Here is a 19,019-nt window from a genome sequence, read left to right as displayed (position 1 = left end):
ATTTTTCTTACAAGATTTTTCCTTTTCAAACCTTTTTTTTTTTAAAGATTTATTTTATTTATTTGAAAGTCAGAATTAGAGAGGAGTAGAGACAGAGAGGTCTTCCATCTGCTTGTTCACTTCCCAGATGGCTGCATTGACCATTGCTGTGCCAATCCAGAGCCAGAAGCCTCCTCCAGGTCTCCCACACAGGTGCAGGGACCCAAGGACTTGGGCCATCTTCCATTGCTATCCCAGGCCATAGCAGAGAGCTGGATCAGAAGAGGAGCAGCCAGGACTAGAACTGGCCAAGGCATTAACCCACTGCGCCATAGTGCTGGCCACTTCAAACCTTCTGTTAGGTGCTCATGCTTTCTGCAACTTACTTAAACCTTGAGTTTTTGCCCTATTTTTTCCCTTACATTCTAGAGTATTGCAGCCTTTCTACCTTATGACAAAAATATACATTTTGAAATGATTCATTTTTTAAAGATTTATTTATTTTTTGAAAGTCAGAATTACAGAGAGAGAGAGCACGCATTTCCATCTGCTGGATCACTCTCCATATGCCCACAGCATGCAGCACTGGGTCAGAGTGCTTCATCTGAGTCTTCCAAATGGGTGCAGGGAACTAAGCACCTGGGCCACCTGCTGCTTTTCACCAGCCGTTAGCAGGGAGCTGGGTAAGAAGTGTGGAGCTGGGACTTGAACTGGTGTCCATATGAAATAATGGAACTACAGGAATCTGCTTTAGCTGCTATGCCATTATTTTGGCCCCAAAATAATTTCTTTTTCATTTTTAAAATTCTATTTATTTATTTGAAAGGTACAGTTACAGACAATGAAAGGGAGGGAGCAAAAGAGATAAAGGTCTTCCATCTTGCTTCAGCCCCCAAATGGCCGAAATGGCTGGAGGGGTGCCAACCTGAAGCCTGGAGCCAGGAGCTTCCTCCCAGTCTCCCACATGGGTGAGGGGCCCAAGGACTTGGGCCATCTACTGCTTTCCCAGGCCATAGCAGAAGCTCTCTGGATTGGAAGAGGAGCAGCTGGGACTAGAACTGGTACCCATGTGGGATGCCGGCACTGCAGGCGAAGGATTAAGCTACTATGCCACAGCGTCAGTCCCATCACCATCTCAAAATAATTCTTTAAAAACTTCTAAATTAACATAATTTTCAAAATGAAACAAGATAAAAATTTCATACTTACTTTTAAACCATCTTGAATTACTTTTAAAGAATGTTAAGATGTTAAGAGTACTTAACTTTGAGAGCAGAGAAGGGGTGGGGGCTATGGGTGGATGGCAGAGTGAGCAGGGGCAGGTGCAACTGCGTGACCCTCATGAATGAGAGAAACATCTCATGTGCCCGGGGCAGGGAGCCAATGGGAACACTGGGAGGGCTTGATACCCTGCCCTGAGAGCCATGGCTGTGCGCTGGCTTGCAGAGGAGCGGGACAGGCGTGCAGCGTGTGGGGGCTCTGCGCTGCCTGTCAGAGGCCGGACAGCACTGCCAGGAGGCTGCGGCAACAACGACGGTGGCGGTGATGGGCACCGCTCCAAGGGAGGCACCATAACCCAGTTGAACTCTGTCTGGAAAGCCCAAGATTGAAGAAGAAAGAACAGACACAGTGACTAACCTGGAAACTGGGACATCTTTGGTACTGTGCCTTCACCCTGAGTTATTTTTTAAAGTATCACGTGGTATCGATGTCTTCATCTTATTCTGCTTATTGGGAAGAAAAGGCTTCAAGGATTTTAAGTTTTCCTTCAGTTTTGCATGAACTCTATAGGAAATGGGGCCCTTGAAGGGCTTGGGAATAGCAAGAAGAGATTAAAGACAGAGAAGCTTGCTCTCTCTCTGTTTTCTCTCTTCTTAAAGGAAAGTATTTACAACTCAACTTGTAACAGCTGTAGTCCAGCATTAGCCACCAAGAGAGAAATAAATAACATTCAACAGTCAATCCAGACTACAAACCCTGGTGAAGTCAAGGTGTGGGAGCGGTGGCATTGAGAAGGCTGCCTAAAACTGACAAGGGCTGCAGTAAAAACAGCTCTTCTTTGAAGCTAGAAGGGGCCGCAGGTTCCTTCATGGATAAAAATGCACAGTACACACCTCTTCTAGGTGCTGCTCACATTTTGTGGGAGTGTGGTAGTCGTGGAGGTACTAGTATATCTCCTCAGGAATTTTTCCTTGCTCAGAATTTCCTGCCCTGCCTTGATATTTCCCTTTTTTTTTCAAGACCTGCCTCTGTCCATGAGCGGTACCTTGATCTGTCTGACTCTCCATGTTCTCTACCTGCAGCCATTTGTATGTGTACAACCTACTGTTTGTCTCCCATTTCTAAGCTGTTAAACTTGTGTGTGTGTGTGTTTTTAAATATTTATTTACTTATTTGAAAGTTACACAGAGAGAGAGGCAGAGAGAGAGAGAGAGAAGTCTTTCATCTGCTGGTTCACTCCCCAATTGGCTGCAATGGCTGGAGCTATGCCAATCCAAAGCCAGGAGCTTCTTCCAGGTCTTCCATGTGGGTGCAGGGGCCCAAGGACTTGGGCCATCTTCTACTGCTTTCCCAGGCCATAGCAGAGAGTTGGATCAAAAGTGGAGCAGCCAGGACTCGAACTAGTGTCCATATAGGAAGCCGGCACTGCAAGCAGTGGCTTTACTTGCTACACCACAGTGCCAGCCCCCAAGTTGTGTTTCTTAACCTCCTCTTCTGCTTTTTTTCTGGGGAAGTGGTTATTTATCATTTGCAATCACCTTTCACCCTCCCATATGCTTTCCTTCGTTTGAGATATTTTGACCTTCAGTTTTGTTTGGGGATGTGGAAGGATGATAATTCTAAATTTTTGGTTTCCCTTTTTTTTCCTGTACTCTTCTCTGTTGGTTCCCTTATCCCATTGTCTTATCTGTTCTGCCTCTGTGTGGGCCTGGGCTATGCGGCAGGGCAGATCTCCCCTCAGAGCTCCAACATGCTGCAGAGTCTGGATAGAGATTCAGACCCAGAAACACATCCTGGCCTCAGCAGCCGCTATCTTCTTAGTGGGAGCTACAACACTCTTCTTTGCTTGTATGTGTCCAGAACTAAACCTGAATATGTCACCTGCAGTGCCCATCTACAATGCATTTATGTTTCTCTTTGTTCTGGCAAATTTCAGTAGGGCCACCTTCATGGACCCAGACATTTTCCCTCAAGCTGAGGAAGATGAGGACAAGGAAGATTTTCGAGCGCCCTTTACAAAACAGTGGAGATCAAGGGCATCCAGGTGTGCATGAAAGGATGTGCCACCTGCCGCTGCTACTGTCCTCCTCGGTGTTCCCACACAGTGTCTGTGATAATTGTGTGGAGGAATTTGCTCATGCCTGCCCCTGGGTGAACAACTGTATTGGCCACCAGAACTAACATTATTTCTTCCTCTTCCTCCTTTCCTTGACAGCCCACTCTATGGGTATATTAGGCTTTGGCCTCCTTTATGTCCTCTGCCACATAGAGGAGCTCTCAGGGGTCTTCACACTGTCACAATGGCAGTGATGTGCATGGCTGGCTTATTCTTCATCCCTGTAGCTGGCCTCACAGGGTTTCATGCGGTGCTGGTGGCCTGGGGACGCACAGCCAATGAATAGGTTATGGGTAAATTCCAGGGAGGCATGAGCCCCTTCACCAATGGCTGCTGTAACAATGCACTTTGCAATTCCCCAGCACCCAGATATTTGGGAAGACCAAAGAAAGAGAAGACGATTGTAATCAGACCTCCCTTCCTTCAGCCAGAAGTGTCAGATTACTGTGAAGATCATGGATAATGGCATCCAGGGAGAGCTTAGGGGAACTGAGTCTAAGGGAAGCTTGGAAACAACAGAGAGCCAGTCCGCAAATGCCAAACCCCGGCCTCCTCCTATGCCGGACCTGAGCAGCTGCATGGGACTGCGAACACACCTTTGCCTGGCTACTAATGGAGATAGCAGCTTTTGGGGCCAGGACAGCCCCCCACACCAACCATGTACAAGTGTCGGCCGGGTTATGGTAGCAGCAGTACATCAGCTGCCCTGTCTCATTCCTCCAGCACCAAGTTAGTCATGGGGACAGTTTGAGGAAGCCAACCTCAACTGCAGAGAGCAGCCATCATCCCAGTTACCACTCAGAGCGCAGCTTGGAACCAGAGAGCTTCTGTTTGCCCACCTTTGGCAAAAGCTTTCACTTCAATCCACTTTCCAGTGGCTCTTGTTCCTCCAGCCTCAAGTCGGCGCAGAGAACAGGTTTTGTACTGGACGAGTTGCAGTGCATGCGTTCAGAAGGCACCACTTCCACCTCTTGTAAGAGCCTGGCCAATCAGACATGCAACGGAAGCCTGAGCCAGACCCAGCTTTCAGCTACACCTCTCCCTTCCTGTCAGTATTCCTGGCCCAGCAACAGGAAGCCGAGAGGCATCCACGTTTGGTTCCAACAGGTCCAACACGAGAGCCCTCACTAGTCCATTATGACAATCTGAGGCCTCCCTCCAGGCATGAGAGACGCTGCTGCACCAGTCACCCAGCTCCCAGTCCATGAGGAAGAGCCAGGCTTGGGAGTCTCAGGCATTCAGTCAACACCTGGCTCAGGCCATGCCCTCATAGGGCTTCCTCCTTAGCTGATCCGAAGAGATCACCACCGAGCAAGACTCCACTTGGATGCCCAGCTGTCCCCCATTTGGGGAAGGCAGAAAGGCTAAGGGGCCAGGGACTAGGGTCCCCTGAACCAGATCCAACCACCCCATATCTGGGCCATGAAACATCTTACAGCAGCCAAAAATCCCCACCTGGTGTCTCTGAGATAGAGGAAGTGGCCTTGCAGCCACTGCTGATGCCTGAAGATGAAGTACAGCTCAATACCTCCCACAGCAAATCCAACAGCAACCCAAGAGCATCAGCTCAGCCTCCCCTGGCCCCACAAGGGGAGGAGTCAAGAAACTGTCATAAGTGGGTGGTACCACCTGAGATATGGTGTGAGCAGTCAGCACCTCCCCTTCCCCACACCACTGTGTCTACACCAAAGGGTCCTGGGTGGCCACCTTCCTTCCCTCAAGGGGCTCCCCTCCCCTGCATGGATGTTTTTTAAAACCCCGATTCCCAGAGGGTGAGTGTTTTATAAAGTGCAACTGAGTTGGAGAGTTGGGGCGCTGAGGCTGGGGTAGTAGCTCCCCCCTTTTACCTTTTAAGACCTTCCTTCCCTAGTCCCTGGACCAGACTCAGTGGACATTTGTGCAATTGCTTGCCCTGGAGGGAACCAGATCATTTTTATACCAGAAATAATTTTTTATTATTGTTACAGATCCTATTTTTTAATCTTCTGTGTTACCAGGTGTGTGTATAAATATCAAAGAAATTATATACCTATCTTGGGATGGGAAAATGAGGGAGGGATATGTAAAAGAAGGAGGATCTTACTTTTCCTAGACCTCAGACCAGCAGGAAAAGGGGGAGACACCAGAGTCTTCCTCTCCCCCCATGGTCCCTCTCTTGTGTGTTACCAACTAAGGAAGTAGTAGAACCCCCTGTTGGTGCTAAGTGATCAGGAAAGAAACCTGGGGAGAGAGGAGTCTGAGCTCTTGGTTAGAAGAGGAAAGAACTTTTGGAAAGTTAGTTTTCTAGGCTTATTGGCATTTAGTTTCCCAGGAAAGGGGTCAGAGCTCCATGACATTGGTGGTGGTGGTAGGAGGGGGATCAGGAAAAGCATCTGGCCTAATTAAAAACACTATTAGAAAATCCCCCCTTTCTTAGGAGAGAGGGATTGGGTGGCTTTCTTAAGTGATCCCCTCAGAGCTTCCCCTGGCCTACAGTTAAGGTGATTTTAAAGTGCAAGGACCAAAGAGAAAAATCCAAAATGCAATGTTTTTCATCACATGCCAAAAATGGGATAGAGGAAAGGAGTGGCAGGCCTAGGCCCCTCCAGATGTCCCCTGGGGGTTACCCCTCAGTCCACCTTAGTATGGTGCTGGGTAGAGGAGATACCTGGGTTCTAATCTCTAAATAGGGGTGACCCCAGCCTCTTCACAGAGTCCCCTTCATTTTTATTCTGATTAGCCATTTTCAACTGACAAATGAGAGAAATCCTGATCTATCAGCAAACAAAAAAAGAGTACTTAAGTTTATATTTAGAAACATTTATGTCATTTGCTTTACCCAGTTTATACTTAACAGCAATACCTAGATGTCTTAAGAAACTGAGATAGTATATAACTAAAGCTATAATTTCTTTTCACTACCCCAGAGTCAGTGAATGACTTGCTATGTCTCAGGCAAATGAACCCATTTGAAGTTGCTGTAGCAATTCCTCCAGGCAGTGTTGGGAGTGTTCAGCAGAAACATATTTTAAAGATTTATTTTTTTATTTATTTATTTGAAAGGAAGAGTTACAAAGAGGCAGAGGCAAAGAGAGAGAGAGGTCTTCAATTGGCTGGTTCACCTCCCCTAAATGGTCGCAACTGCTGGAACAGGGCCAATCCAAAGCCAGGAGACAGGAGCTTCTTTGGGGTCTCCTCATGGGTGCAGGGGCCCAAAGACTTGGGCCCCCTTCTACTGCCTTCCCAGGCCATAACAGAGAGCTGGGTTAAAAGTGCAGCAGTCAAAACTCAAACCAGGGCCCATATGAGATAATGGCACTGCAGGCAGTGGTTTTACCAGCTATGACTCAGCGCCAGCTCCTTAAAGCTATGATTTTGAAAATTTTTCCTATGAAAGAAAACTCAAAAGGCTGATTCTGATTCATTGTACTTAATACACAGAACATAATTTTAACCTTAGTTAAAATTTTCATATTTTGGCTGACACTCACTGGCTGCTGGTGTTTTGAATGACCTATGAATAATGGTGTTTGCATGGGAGTTTCAGGAGCCCACTGAAAGGAAATGACAGAAGGCAGACCTCACTGACAGCTCATGAGAAAACATGTAACCATCGACTGCAAACAACTGAGCTCCATTACCAAGAAGCCTCCACCCAGGCCATCTGTAGTTATAGAGAAAGGGAGAGACAGAGAGAAAGGTCTTCCATCTGGTTCACTCCTCAAATGGCCACAATGGCCATATCTGGGCCAATCCTAAGTCAGGAACAAGAGTTCCTTCTGGGTATCCTACGTGGGTGCAGAGGCCCAGGCACTTAGCAAATCTCTACTACTTTTCCAGGTCACAGCATAGAGCTGGATGAGAAGAGGAGCAGCCAGGACTAGAAATCATGCCCAGATGGGATGCAGGCACCTGCAGTGGTAGCTTAGCCCACTACATCACAGCCCCAGCCCCATTCAGAGATCTTTTAAGTGGCCATTTCTTATTCAGTCTTAAGGAGGTCAAGCAGTATTATAGTAAAACAGCTTTTTCCTTTGTAGTTTCCAAATACAATTTATTTATTTTAGAAAATAAGTGCTAAGGGGCAATAAGAATAGAGCTCTGATCATAATTGCTGTTTAGTCCAGACCTGTAAAAGAACCAAGTTAGAAAACATTTTCTTGGGCTGGCACTGTGGCACAGTGGGTTAACACCCTCTCCTGAAGTGCCGGCATCCCATATGGGTGCTGGTTCTAGTCCTGGCTGCTCCTCTTCCAATCCAGCCCTCTGCTATGGCCTGGGATAACAATAGAAAATTGCCCAAGTCCATGGGCCCCTGAACCCATGTGGGAGACCCAGAAGAATCTTCTGGCTCCTGGCTTTGGATTGGAGCAGCTCCGGCTGTTGCGGCCATCTGGAGAATGAACCAGCAGATGGAAGACTTCTCTCTCTGTCTCTAGCTCTCTGTGTAACTATCTTCCAAATAAATAAAATAAATCTTAAAAAAAAATAGGAAAGCAATTTCTCAGGGAAGAGATATCTAACTACAAAAGGTAGAGCTCTCTTTCTATTTTATTTAATTTTTTTGCAAATCAGAGTTACACACAGAGAGAAGGAGAGGCAGAGGGAGAGAGACAGGTCTTCCATCCACTGGTGCACTCCCCAATTGGCCATAACAGCCAGAGCTGTGGTGATCTGAAGCCAGAATCCAGGAGCTTCTTCCGGGTCTTCCACACAGGTGCAGGGGTCCAAGGACTTGGCTGATCTTCTATTGGCTTTCCCAGGCCAGAGCAGAGACATGGATTGGAAGTGGAGCAGCCAGGACTCAAACCGGCACCACACCACAGCACCGGCCCCAGGGAGAGCTCTCTTAAATGCAATGTTCAGGGGTCAGCATTGTAGCATAATGGGTAAAGTCACCTCCTATGTTGTCAGCTACTCCACTTCCAATCCAGCTCCATGCTATTGTGCTTGGGAAAGCAGCAGAAAATGATGCAGGAGTTTGGGCCCCTGAACTCATGTGGGAGACTTGGAAGAAGAAGGTCCTGATACCTGGTTTTGGACTAACCCAATCCTGGTCATTATGGCCAATTGGGGAGTGAACCATGGATGGAAATTCTTTCTCTCTGTCTCCCTCACTCTCTGTACCTCTGTCATTCAAATCAATAAATAAATCTTTTGAAAATGAAACAAAACAAAAAAACCAATGTTCACTAACAGCTGAACAAAATTTTTTTTTAAAACTTTTATTTAATGCATATAAATTTCCAAAGTACGACTTATGGATTACAATGGCTTCCCCCCCATACCGTCCCTCCCACCCACAACCCTCCCCTTTCCCACTCCCTCTCCCCTTCCATTCACGTCAAGATTCAGTTTTGATTATCTTAATATACAGAAGATCAGCTTAGTATACATCAAGTATGGATTTCAACAGTTTGCTCCCACACAGAAACATAAAGTGAAAAATAATAGATGATTTTTTTTAAATGATGATGAAATCAGAGCAGACCTATTGTCATGTTTAATCCCAGTGAGAGTCAAGTTGGGAATTGATAATTTCTTTTTTTTTTTTTAAAGAGGATCAGTTTAGTATGCATTAAGTAAGGATTTCAACAGTTTGCACCCCCATAGAAACACAAAGTGAAATATATTGTTTGAGTACTCGTTATAGCATTAAATCTCAATGTACAGCACATTAAGGACAGAGATCCTACATGAGGAGTAAGTGCACAGTGACTCCTGTTGTTGACTTTACCAACTGACACTCCTGTCTATGGCATCAGTAATCTCCCTATGCTCCAGTCATGAGTTTCCAAGGCTATGGAAGCCCTCTGAGTTCTCCGACTCTTATCTTGTTTAGACAAGGTCATAGTCAAAATGGAGGTTCTCTCCTCCCTTCAGAGAAAGGTACCTCCTTCTTTGAAGACCTGTTCTTTCCACTGGGATCTCACTCGCAGAGATCTTTTGCCAGAGTGTCTTGGCTTTCCATGCCTGAAATACTCTCATGAGCTTTTCAGCCAGCTCCGAATGCCTTTAGGGCTGATTCTGAGGCCAGAGTGCTATTTAGGACATCTGCCATTCTATGAGTCTGCTGAGTATCTCACTTCCCATGTTGGATCACTCTCCCCTTTATTTACTCCATCGGTTAGCGTTAGCAGGTACTAGACTTGTCTATGTGCTCCCTTTGACTCCCAGTCCCTCCACCATGACCAACTGTGAACTGAAACTGATCACCTGGAACAGTGAGATGGCATTGGTACATGCCACCTCGATGGGATTGAATTGGAATCCCCTGGTATGCTTCCAACTCCAAAGAGATATTACCTGGTAGCACCATGTACAAGTTTGATACTTACCAAATACATTTCCCTAGATTTCAGTTGGAATTTTAATCTGTTTTCTGCCAGTCTGAAACTCCTTAGGCCAATTACACCAGGTCAACAATTAGTTGCTCAGGTTATTTCTGATTCAAAGAAATATTCAGGAAGCAGCAAGACAGCTCACAGGGGTGATTTGTACCAGGGGCTGCTTTGCCTGCTCTGGACTGTGCTCCCTTCATGATTGCTGTATCTGTCTTTCAAAATAAAATAAAATAAAATAAAATAAATCTTTAAGATAAATTGAAAAAGCCAGAATCATGGAGCAAATGAACCTTAAGCACCAGAACAGTGGTGCTTCTAATACAAAAGTATTAGAGGTTAAAGCATGAAATATGGATATGCAATGTAAGGTAATTATAAAAGAGATGTATATACTTGCTGACCATTCTAATAAGAGAATAAACTCTAAAATAAAGGTACTACAGATAAATGACATTTTAGAGTAATAAAAGGGTCAATCAATCTGGATAAGATTAATTCTAGATATGCATGTATCTAACAAAGAAGCCCAACATTAAATGAAAGAAAATGACAAAAATCATAGAGAAAAGACTGGTCAAGACTAGTATTAGGAAGGGGCACTGTGGCATAGAGAATAAAGCCACCAATTGTGGCACACATTCTAGTCCTGGCAGTTCTAGTGATCCAGCTCCTGGCTAACTCAGCTTTTCAAAAGATTTATTTATTTATGTGAAAGACAGAGTTACAGAGAGTCAAACAGAGAGAGAGAGAGAGAGGTCATCCATACACTGGTTCACTCCCCAGAATGTCAAAATGGCTGGAGTTGGGTGCAGGGGCCCAAGGACTTGGGCCATCTTCCACTGTTTTCCCAGGCCATAGCAGAGAGCTGGATGATCAGAACTGAAACAGCCAGGACTCAAACCAGGACCCATATGGGATGCTGGCACTGCAGGCAGTGGTTTTGCCTACTGCACCACAACACTGGCCTGCTTTGTAACAATTTTGAAAGAAAATCAGCAGAGGAAGGCCTCTCTCTCTCTCGCTTGCTCTCGCTCTCACTCAGCATTAGATATAATAATTCTTAAAAAATTAATATTAGGAGACAGAAATATGTCACTTTTAATAATGGACAGAACAGGTTTGCAATATATTGGAAAGGATAAAGCAACTTGACCATGTACTTAAACAAAAGAATACACATTCTATTCAAGTACTCACAGAACATTGTCTGCAGAAGACCTTTTGCTAGATCACAAAAGAACCTAAAGAAAATTAAAAGAATAAAATAAAAAAGGACATCCTATGACCACAATAGATTCACCTGGAATATCAGTAACAGAAGAACATTTGAGAAGTGCACAATATGTGGAAAATAAGAACACACTCCTAGGAGCTACAGAAACAAGTCACAAAGGACAATAGCAAACATTGTGAAATGATTGGAAATGAAATGCACATAAACAAGGTAATGGGATACAGTTGAAGCTGAGATTAGAGGAGGCTCAGTCTCTCCATTCCTATAGCTTTATAAAATGGGAAGTTGTGACCACTTTAACTTGGCTATTCATCATTATGTAGGGTCTTTAAAGTTTGTAAACAATTTGTCAGTATCTGCCAAACACTTAGTTCCACCAGAGGGCCAGCAGGGGGCAGCAAGCCACAGCTAAACAGTGAGCTTTGCACCAAAACTCACCCTGGAGAAGCCAAGCGCAGGCTTGCTACTACCAGTGATGTATGCACAGCACCTACAGGAAAACAAGAGCATTTTTCCCTCAAGACTGAGCTAAGATATGATTGCAGCTTCTGGAAGACTTGGGCAGTTTCCACATGTAGGTAAAGATGCTGAACATGACCCTGATGGCTTAAGAAAAAATATTTTTCTTGTCCATGATGTTTCTCATTTTTAGAAAACATTTCATGGGGCAGCACTGTGGCATAGTGTTACCAGTAAAGCCTCCACTTGCAGTGCCGGCATCCAGTATAGGCATCGGTTTGTGTTCTGGCTGCTCAAGTTTCGATCCAGCTCTCTGCTATGGCCTGGGAAGGCAGTAGGACATGGCCCAAGTCCTCAGGTCCCTGCGACTGTGTGGGAGACCTGAAATAGGTTCTGGCTTCTGGCTTCAGATTGGTGTGGCTCCAGCTGTTGCAGTCATCTGGGAAGTGAACCAGTGGATGGAAGACTTCTCTCTCAAACTCTCTCTGCCTCTTCTCTGTAACTCTCCCTTTCAAATAAACAAATCTTTTTTTTTTTTAATTTCATTTGAAAACAGAGATACTGATTAAGAGACAGAGGGACACACACTCACACACACACACAGAGAGACAGAGGGAGAGAGATTGTCTTTGCATCTGCTGGGACTGGCCAGGGCAGTCAGAAGCCAGAATCTTATTCTGAATCCACCACGCTGGTAACAGAGAGATAACTATTGAGCTTGCTGCTCACCTGCTTGTGTATGAACAGGAAGCTGGATCAGAATCAGTACTGGGACTTGAACCCAGGTACCATAACATGGAATGTGGGTTTTTTCACTACCATGCCAAATGCTTTTTCCCTGAATGTTTATCTCATTTTCTGAAATGCTTCCAGGTGAGTTATTCTGTGTTTCTTCATATAAAGTTTAAGGAAGAGTCATGTATCCATTATTGAGTGTTTTAATGGTTTGGAGCTATATCATGCTGTGATATTTCTACAGACTCAAGAGGGCTTGGGGAAGAAATCCCAACATAGATTCAGAGAGTGGCAGACAAAAACAGTGTGAAAATATACATAATGTATCAGAACATTGCAGTACGGACTTGGTGGTCCTGCATTGGAGCCTGAGGTGAAAAGAAGAATCTGGCCTCCTGCAGTCCTGCTTTCAGTAATTCTATATCATTCTCTTCTACACAACTTCAATGTAGTTATAAATGTCTTCAAAATCAGAGGTGTTAAAACTCACATTATGCTCGGTTTAGATATATTATTTGTACCCAAACCACAATCTGTTATCTTCTTACTTTCCTGAATTTATTAAAAGCAAACTTTCAAAAAATATATTTAAAATAACTACTGAGTGTATCTCATTTTCATCTGTGAGAATTTCCTTGTTTATTTTACAATATTTGTCAAAGAAAAATCAGTTTTCCCTCTTTATTTATTTATTTATTTTGCAGGCAGAGTGGACAGTGAGAGAGAGAGAGAGAGAGAGAGAGAGAGAGAGAGAAAGGTTTTCCTTTTCTGTTGATTCACTCCCCAGTGGCTGCTGTGGACAGCACGGTGTGGCCAGTGCACTGCACTAATCTGAAGCCAGAAGCCAGGTGCTTCTTCTGGTCTCCCATGCAGATGCAGGGCCCAAGGACCTGGGCCATCCTCCACTGTACTCCCGGGTCACAGCAGAGAGGTGGACTGGAAGAGGGGCAACTGGGACAGAATCTGGCACCCCGACCAGGACTAGAACCTGGTGTGCCAGCACCACAGGTGGAGCATTAGCCTATTGAGCCATGGCACCAGCCCAGTTTTCTCTCTTCTAAGTAAAGACAGAGACTTGTGAGGGGAAATATCTCAACAAAGTTAGCTGAGCTGGAATTTGGCACAACAATTAGGCTGTCACTTGGGACACCCACATCAGCTACAAGAGTGCCTAGGACAGAATCCTGGCTCTTCTCCTAATTTCATCATCTTGCTAATGGGCACCCTTGAAGGCTAAGCCACTCAGAACCATGCCAGCCATGAGGGAGACCTGGAATGAGTTCTTAGCTCCTTGCTTTGGCCTCACTCAGCCCCAGCTATTCTGGGCATTTGGGGAGTGAACCATCAGATGGATGATCTCTGCTGTCTTCTCAGTCTCTCTGGCATTCAAATAGAAAGCTAATTTAACAAACTAAGGGAATGGGATTCAGCATAGTAATTGGAGCACTGCTTGAGATGCCTACATTCTATATCAGCATGCTTGGGTTCAAGTACCATTGCTGCTCCCATTGCACAACAATTCCCCCAAAGTCATTAACAATGTTGTTATAGAACCCCCTAACCAGGACCTGCCCCATGGCATAGTGGGTAAAATCACTAATGACAGATGTCCTAAACAGCACTCTGGCCTCAGAATCAGCCCTTAAGGCATGCGGATCTGGCTGAAATGCCCATGGGAGTATTTCAGGCATGGAAAGTCAAGACACTCTGGGGGAAAAAAAAACCTAAATGAAAGATCTCCACGTGTGAGATCCCAGTGGAAAGAACAGGTCTTCAAAGAAGGAGGTACCTTTCTCTGAAGGGAGGAGAGAACTTCCATTTTGACCATGGCCTTGTCTAAATATGATCAGAGTCGGTGAACTCACAGGGCTTCCATAGCCTTGGCAGCTCATGACAAGAGCCTAGGGTGATTACTGATGCCATAAACAAGAGTGTCAATTTGTTAAGTCAACAACAGGAGTCACTGTGCACTTACTCCTCATGTAGGTTCTTTGTCCTTCGTGTGCTGTACATTGAAATTTAATGCTATAACTAGTACTCAAACAGTATTTTTCACTTTATGTTTCTGTGTGGGAGCAAGCTGTTGAAATCTTTACTTAATGTATGCTAAACTGATCTTCTGTATATAAAGAGAATCAAAAATGAATCATGATGTGAATGGAAGGGGAGAGGGAGTGGGAAAGGGGAGGGTTGCAGGTGGGAGGGATAGTATGGGGGGGAAGCCATTCTAATCCATAAACTGTACTTTGGAAATTTATATTCATTAAATAAAAGTTAAAAATAAAAATAAAAAAATCACTGCCTGCAGTGCTGGCGTACCATATGGGCACCACTTTGAGTCCCAGATGCTCCACTTTTGATCCAGCTCTCTGCTTTGGCCTGGGAAAGTAGTGGAAAATGCCCTAGGTCCTTGGGCCTCTGCACCCACATGGGAGACCTAGAAGAAGCTCCTGGTTTCAAATCAGTGCAGCTTCAGCCATTGCAGCCAATTAGAGTGAACCAGCAGATGGAAGACCTCTCTCTCTCTCTCTCTCTCTCTCTGCCTCTCTTCTCTCTGTGTAACTCTGAGTCTCAAATAAATAAATAAATCTTTAAAACAGAAACAAAAAAAGAACCCCCTAACCTATATGTGCTTGCACAACACACAGTAAGCCAATCACTGACATTGAGTGGTGGTAGATTGAGGTATTTATGGCAAAGTCCAAAGTAAGATGAGAACTTTTGCTTCATTTCAGGGCTTCCCGAGAAGTTAGAAGTAAAGGTTTTTATAGATGAAAATTGGGGCTGACAGGTGATTGTTGAGCTTTGGCCAAGTTCCCGATTGTTCAGTGGTGCTTGTGATCTTCCTTTTATTGTTGGCAATGACATGTTCTTTAGGGAATTTTTATGATGTCCCAGTGGGCTTCAGTTGGCCTGGGGTTTACATGTAAATGATAGCTATTTACTTCCTAGACTTGGATTTTTCTTACCTGGATCTGAAACTCCCCTAAATAAACCTTTCCAGACAATTTTGGCTAACAGGGTTTTATCTATTGCAGAAACAAATGACTTCTTTTGTCCAGTGATTACTAGCTTGTCAGGCCAGCTGTATCACTCCTTTTTTTTTAAAAAAAAGATTTATTTATTTACTTCAGAGGCAGTGTTTACAGACAAGCAGAGAGAGAGAGAGAGAGAGAGAGAGAGAGAGAGAGAGAGAGAGAAAGAGAGGTCTTCCATCTGTTGGTTCACTCCCTAAATGGCCACTATGGACAGAGCTGAGCTGAGCTGAAGCCAGGTGCCAGGAGATTCTTTCCACATGGATGCAGAGGCCTAAAGACATGGGCCATCTTCTGTTGCTTTCCAACGCCATTAGCAGGGAGCTGGATCAAAAATGGAGCAGCTGGGACTAGAGCCATCACCCATATGAGATGCTGGCACTGCAGATAGAGGCTTAGCCTACCGTGCCACAGCATTGGTCCCAAATTTTTTTGATACTGTATAGGCAAGGAAATTTTGGGCTAAGAGACACAGACAAGAGGCTGAGCCCTGATTTGGTATTATAGAAGTTTTGTGTCAATTGCCCCTATTTCTTGTTATTCCTCAAACCTCAGGGAAAAGGAACAATGACTGTCTGACCAGGGTATTGTAAGAATGAAAGGAGACAAAGTTTTAAGTATTTATTTTATTAGTTATTTATTTACTTAATAGTCAAGTTAACAGAGAAAGAAAGAGAGACAGAGATTTTCCATTACTGGTTCATTCTCAGATGGTTGCGTAAGCCAGGGATTGATCATGCCAAAGCTAGGAGCTTCTTCAGGGTGTTCCACATGAGTGGTAGGGGAACAAGTACTTGAGTCACTTTCTGCTGCTTTTGCAAGGCCATTAGCAGGGAGCTGGATCAGAAGTGGAGCAGCTGTGACTCAAACCAGCATCCATATGGGATACTGAGTAGAAGTTGGCTGTTTTACCTGGTACACTACAACACCAGCCCCTGTAGGCATTGCTTCAGATAAAGTTTCTAGTCTTGGGTTTAGCTTTAGAGATCCTCTGCATTATGAGAAGGATTGCACAGCCAGTTTCTGTGCAGCTTTTTTTTAGATTTATTTATTTATTTGAAAAGCAGAGTTACAGAGAGGCAGAGGCAGAGAGAAGTCTTCCATCTGCTGGTTCTCTGCCCAGATGGCTTCAATGGCAGAAGCTGAGCCAACTCAAAGCCAGGAGCCTTGGAGCTTCTTCCAGGTCTCTCACACAGGCGTAGGAGCCCATGTACTTGGGCCATCTTCCACTCTTCTCCCAGGCAATGGCAGAGAGTTGATTAGAAGTGGAGCAGCTAGGACTTGAAACAGTGCCCATATGGGATGCTGGCACTGTGGCATAGCAGGTAAAGCCACTGCCCACAGTGCTAGCATCCCATATGGGCACTGGTTCACATTGCAGCTGCTCCACTTCCAATTCAGCTCTCTACTATGGCCTGGGAAAGCAGTAGAAGATGCCCAAGTCCTGGGGCCCTGTACCTACTCAGGATACCCGGAAGAAGTTCCTGGATCCTGATTTGGATTGGCCCAGCTCCGGCCACTGTGGCCATTTAGAGAATGAAACAATGGATGGACAATCTCTCTCTCTCTCTCTCTCTCTCTCTCTCTGCTTCTCAAATAAATAAGTAAATAAATGAATCTTTTTAAAAAAAGATTTAGCCTGCTACAGGTTTATTGAATTTCAAGTCCCATTTGCAGTTGCCTTAGCGAGGTCAGACCCATGGGCTTTCTATGACATGGAATGGGTGTTCCCCCCTCTGCTAAAGGGATATTGCTCAGATCCAGCCTGTTCAATATCATAAAATTATTCACATATATGTGCCCTGGAGGGGTCTCGTGGCAAGGTGACTGGATTAAGCATTATAGCTTCAGGCCAGTGCCATGGCTCACTGGGCTAATCCTCCTACTGTGACACCAGCACTCAGGGTTCTAGTCCAAGTTGGGGAGCTGGATTCTGTCCCGGTTGCTCCTCTTCCAGTCCAGCTCTCTGCTGTGGCCCGGGAAGGCAGTGAAGGATGGCCCAGGTGCTTGTGCCCTGTACCTGCATGGGAGGCCAGAAGGAAGCACCTGCCTCCTGGCTTCAGATGGGCACAGTGTGCCTGCCATGGCAGCCGTTTGGGGGATGAACCAACGGAAAGAAGACCTTTCTCTCTGTCTCTCTCTGACTGTCTAACTCTGCCTGTCAAAAAAAATTTATAGCTTCAGAGTAACATTTTGGTTTTCAAATAGTATGTCTTAATATCTTCCAAATAGCCCAAAATGAGCCAGTAACCTTTGCTCCAGGAGTGGAAGCACACACAGTGAGTTGTATGTATTGTGCTGGGTTGGCCAAAAGTGAGCTACTCTGTGTCCTGCAGTACACAAATGACTGTTATTCTGAGACATATCAGCCAGCCTTACATGGCAATGCCCAGATCAATCTTACAGCATCGGTAATTTTATTTTTCCAAAGTTTGAATTAGTACTCTGCATCCTAATCCCAGCTTCTCAGGAACAACAATGTCAAAGAACTTCCTCAGAAGTTCACTGTGAGTGCTGTACAAAATTTCTAGCATTAGGTATGAGAAAACTAAGTATCACATCTAGTTAGCATGTCTCCTTCAAAATGGGAGCCCTCTCTAGAGGATATAGTTCTAACAGAATGTTCTGTTATAGTTACTATCAAACAATAATTCATTAAAAAACCCTTCCTTTATAACCACCCTGCTTCATCTAATCTGATTTAGGATTGACACTAATTACTCATTGCATCTTGATTTTTGTTTCCTCCTTGTGAACAAAATCCATTTCTGAAAATGCAGCTGATCATGTTCCAATTTTTCCACGTTTTATTTGACCTGGTTTTTGATCCAGACCCATGTAAGAGAGAAACATTTGATGAGAAGGGGTCAGTGTGAGCACATTTTTAGCCAACTTTGAGCAAGAATGAGGGTTTAGAAGGAGTGGTCTTCAGGCTAGCTTTACTTGCAGTCCATTAATAAACTTAGCTATATCTGTTATGTAGCCAGAATTCACTATCTCAAAGTGCCAGGCCAGGAGTATTATGCTGGGAATTATACTTCTGAAAAGTTCTGCCAGGCAAGAGGCACAAAGATCAAAAGAAAAATATATAACAATGCTGGCCCTGTGGAGTAGTGGGTAAAGATGCCGCCTGCAATGCGGGCATCTCATATAGGCACTGGTTCATGTTCTGGCTGCTTCACTTCTGATCCAGTTCTTTGCTATGGCCTGGGAAGGCAGTAGAAGACGGCCCAAATCCTTGGGACCCTGCATCTACATGGGAGACCTGGAAGAATCTCCTGGTTCCTGGCTTTGGATTGGCACAGCTCCAGCCATTACAGCCAACTGGGGAGTGAACCAGTGTGTGAAAGACCTCGCTCGCTCTCTCTGCCTCTCCTTCTCTATGTAACTCAGACATACCAACAAATAAATAAATCTTTTAAAAAAGAAAAATATGTAACCAAACCAAAGAATATAACAAATTGAGTTGTCATCCTAAACAAAGAACAGAGTTAAAAGGTAATAGTAGAATATTATACTATAATGACATTATATAAGGAAACTAGAAATGTTGATTAATCATACATTAATAAGCCCCATAAAACATTTTTTAAAAAAGGATTTATTTATTTATTTATTTGAAAAGCAGAGTTACATAGAGATAAAGGCAGAAAGGAAGTCTTCTATCCAGTAGTTCACTCCTCAAATAATCATAACAGCCAGAGATGGGCCAATCCAAAGCCAGGAGCCTTGGAACTTCTTCCAGTTCTCCCCTGTGGGTGCAGGGACCCAAGCACAGGGGCCATCTTCCACTGCTTTCCCAGGCCATAGCAGAGAGCTGGATCAAAAGTGGAGCTGCTGAGACTTGAACCAGTGCCTGAATGGGCACTGCAGGCAATGGCTTTACCCACTATGCCATTGTACCAGCCCCCCATAAA

The 19,019-nt window shown here is 44.6% G+C and overlaps 1 pseudogene; it reads left to right on the top strand.

The window, feature by feature from the left end:
- Window positions 1-2,915: 2,915 nt before the first annotated feature.
- LOC100341149 (palmitoyltransferase ZDHHC5 pseudogene) lies at window positions 2,916-4,961 on the top strand (annotated as a pseudogene).
- The last annotated feature ends 14,058 nt before the right edge of the window (window positions 4,962-19,019 follow it).

The sequence above is a fragment of the Oryctolagus cuniculus genome, chromosome 8 (genome assembly GCF_964237555.1).
Source record: "Oryctolagus cuniculus chromosome 8, mOryCun1.1, whole genome shotgun sequence".
In the NCBI taxonomy this organism is placed as follows: domain Eukaryota; kingdom Metazoa; phylum Chordata; class Mammalia; order Lagomorpha; family Leporidae; genus Oryctolagus; species Oryctolagus cuniculus.
The sequence above is the reverse complement of the archived record's forward strand: the minus strand, read 5'-3'. Positions and strand labels throughout refer to the sequence as shown.